Source organism: Monopterus albus, unplaced genomic scaffold (genome assembly GCF_001952655.1).
Source record: "Monopterus albus unplaced genomic scaffold, M_albus_1.0 scaffold105.1, whole genome shotgun sequence".
Classification (NCBI taxonomy): Eukaryota; Metazoa; Chordata; class Actinopteri; order Synbranchiformes; family Synbranchidae; genus Monopterus; species Monopterus albus.
In genome coordinates, this window is record NW_018127985.1 from 3,294,734 (window position 1) to 3,298,324 (window position 3,591).

Sequence of the window (3,591 nt, forward strand, 5' to 3'; positions counted from 1 at the left end):
GGGCTAGTCCCATACTACACAGAAACATCAACCGCGACGTCTCTGTTGCCAGCTTTGCAGCTGGCCATAGCAGTAGTCAAAACATGAAGCAAATCAATGTGTGTGTGTCTGTTGATTAAGTGGTGTGTAGCTAAAAACATTCTCACAGACTTCTAGTAACATGTCGTGACGTCATAATAATAATATTAAACATCCTGTCTGCTGACAGTCATCAACTCTTCTCTCTAGTATCCTTGACCAGATGTACCCTGTAGAAACTCATAAGCATGACTAAGCATTTAACAGTCTAACTAGACATCCTATCTCCACTAAACATTTCTAATACATAAAGTATCTATCCAATATCTATCTGACTAAAAATACCTGACAGTACACAGGGAGGGCTCACTGCATGCTAGCAAATGTTGGATATAAATTAGCCCAATATCTATCTGACTAAAAATACCTAACAGTACACAGGGAGGGCTCACTGCATGCTAGTAAATGTTGGATATAAATTAGCTTCGTCATTCATAAGTTAGTTATTGCTAGTATGGTGTTAAGAAAGTTTATATTATAATGGAACAATTTTAAACTAAAGTTACCTTAAATGTGACGCTGGTTTTGGTCCTGGTCTAGAAAACAGTAGGAAGCTAAATGTTACTAGTCCTTAAGAAAGAGGTTGCTTAGTGTAGCTAACCTAGCCTACTGCTAGCTAGCTAGGCCAAGCTAACTTACAGGAATGGTTAGGCTGATTACATAACATAACTACGGGTCACGCCTGGTTACGATCGTAGCAGAGATCTAACTTCGCGGCAAATGGAAATTAATGTGCTCTAATCAAATCCTGATAATAAGATGTTTTCAGAACGCTATTACTAATAATTAATTAACCACACAAATTCTAACGTTGTGTGTTGCCAACAATAAATCGTGTCGAGAAAGCATTAAAGTGAGTGAAGACAAATATGTGCTTCATTTCCTGCCTCTCGTTAAACCTATGAAATAAACACAGTAAACACCGTTAACACACTGCTAGCTTTGTTTGTTAGCAAGCAGGTTAGCAACAGCGGTGGAATCTGACAGCTAACGCTAACCTTTACTTTTATTGAATTTTTACTTACCAAACCCCGTTCTTCGGTCTTTTGTGTTACTGTTGAAGGCAATGATTTTGTCTTAATTATCCAGGCTAACTCGTACTTGATTGTGGCTTTTCGACAGCGGTTCAACCACAGATACTTGAGCTCCGCTATCTGTAGCCACAGTAACTCTGAGGTGTCTTGTTTTCATCGTGAATGGTTGAGTCCAGTTTTAATGTGCCATGCACGCTCCTCCCACGCCAATGACGTAAGGTGATGTCAAGAACGTGCAAGTCACTTCCGGTGTGGAAATATCAGCTGCCATATGGAAACGTCCAGTAACATCTGGAAAGACGCAGGCCACCACAGCTCTACTCATTCATTTAGTGGGGAGTGTTTACCGTTTTATGATTAGCACAAACAAAGAAATCTCCCTGAGCGATTTTAACTTGTGTATTTAGTTAAAAAACTATAAAGATAAAATACCAATGTATTTGACAATAGACTATTTCCAACTGTGAGAATATTTTCAGAAAATAGCCTACAGATTTTTTAAAATTACATATCATGTGTGGTGCTATGCAATATACCTACTTCAAAACAGTGTGATATAAATAGCTTACCCTGCTTGTAAATGTTGGTCCATCTCTATTTATGGATTTCGTGATGACAGCTGCATATCTGGAAAGCATAAAGAACGTGCATGTATGGTATCATTTCTGTCTGGACACTAAGTGAACTTTTCATATGTATACATTTACTGATCACAAACGTCAACATATTAAATGAATCACATCAGCATAAATTTAGACATAGTAAAATACTATGTTGTTCGAACAGTTCCACAAAAGTAACCTCAAGCAATCAGAATTTAACCAACAGTCATGATCATAAAATAACCAGAGCAGTGGCAGGCAAACAATAATCCTATTGCTGAACCCTGGACTACTGTTCCAGTATACAAAACAACATTTTTTGGTGGATAAATTACAAATGTAGTCTGATGATGATTATTATTTTTACTAGGTAGTCCATTAATGAGTAATTGCTTTTATATCAATGAAATACAGTTTCAAACATTTAAAAAATCCTGTCCAATGTAATGTATTCATTTAAACACCCCTGTAATAAATACCTTTGTAACTGTTTGGTCCACTTCCATTTACATGTTTCGGTTTCGACAGAAAATTAGAAACACTGCTGTCGCCTTGATTGTTTTATTTTGAAAGGTTTTACTGGAAGACTTTATACAATGCTGTCTATTTTGGCGCTAGATGGTGTTGATAGTTGAGACTCTTCACTGCCCTCCAGTGGTCTCATATGGAACAGCAACATTGCTTTAAATTTGTGGCAATAACCTTTTAAATATTGATATAAAGTTGTAAATTTCAATACTTTGTCTGGCTTAATAGAAAGAATTTCTGTTTATATTATGTTATATTTTTTATTTACCATGGTGTGATGTTGCTGTTCCTTTTCACAACACTTAAAATACATTTAGGGACTGAGGACACCAAGTGATTAAATGCGTCAGGTGTAATTTTGTCCCATTCTTCCTGCAAACAAGTCTTGAGGTGAGCAACAGTCCTGGGTCTTTGTTGACATAATTTGCATTTCAAACTGCACCATGTATTCTCTATTGGGACAGGTCGGGACTGCCGGCAGGCCAGTCCAGCACTCGCATGCTTTTCCTCTACAGCCTTGGTAATGTGTGCAGTATGAGGTTCTTGTTGAAATATGCATGGGCTTCCATGGTAAAGATGTCATCTTGAAGGCAGCATATGTTTCTCAGAATCTCTATGCAGTTTTCAGCATTAATGGTTCCATCACAAAAGTGTAAGTAACCTTTGCCAAGGGCACTGACATGACCCCAGACCATGACAGACCCTGGTTTTTGGACTTGTTGCTGGTAATAGTCTGGATGGTCCTTTTTGTTTTTGGTCTGGAGCACATGGTGTCCATTCCTTCCAAAAAGACATGAAATTTGACCACAGTGCACATTTCCACTGTGTGATGGTCCTTCCCAGATGCCGCTGTGCCCAGAGCAGTTGACTACACTTCTAGATACTGTTGACATAGGGCTTCCTTTTGGCACAATACAGTTTTAAGAGGCATTTATGGATGTAACTACATATTGTAGTGCCTGACACAAGGGTACCAAAGTAATCCTGAGCCCATGTGGTTATATCGCTTATAGAATAGTGATGATTTTTGATGCAGTCGTCTGAGTGTTCGGAGAGCACGGTCATGCAGCTCAGGCTTGTGCCCTTTATGCGCTGAAATCCATCCAGATTCCTTGAATTTTTTAATTATGTTATGCACCGCAGAAGGTGACATATCCAAATCCCTTCCTTTCTTTGAGGAACATTGTTTTTGTCTTTGGATTTTGGGAGGAAGCCGGAGTACGTGGAGGTTTGAACCCAGAACCTTCTTGCTGTGAGGCAAGAGGGCTAATCACTGCTCCACCATTCCGTCCCAATACAGTAAATTTTTGCTAAAATTAATTTTATATTATATTATAATATAATATATT

The 3,591-nt window shown here is 38.3% G+C and overlaps 1 protein-coding gene across 5 annotated transcripts in view; it reads right to left on the reverse strand.

Moving 5' to 3' along the window:
* Nucleotides 1-1,310, reverse strand: part of zfand2a (zinc finger, AN1-type domain 2A) — a 4,757-nt gene extending 3,447 nt beyond the window's left edge. The window contains exons 1-2 of one of the 5 annotated variants that reach the window (XM_020610237.1): nt 1,104-1,310; nt 585-614 (exon numbers count right to left, since the gene is read on the reverse strand). The gene's annotated coding sequence lies outside the window, so the exon portion shown is untranslated. The remainder of the gene's footprint in view (nt 1-584; nt 615-1,103) is intronic. The other 4 variants (XM_020610236.1, XM_020610238.1, XM_020610240.1 and 1 more) reach the window with 4 other exon arrangements.
* Nucleotides 1,311-3,591: the final 2,281 nt, after the last annotated feature.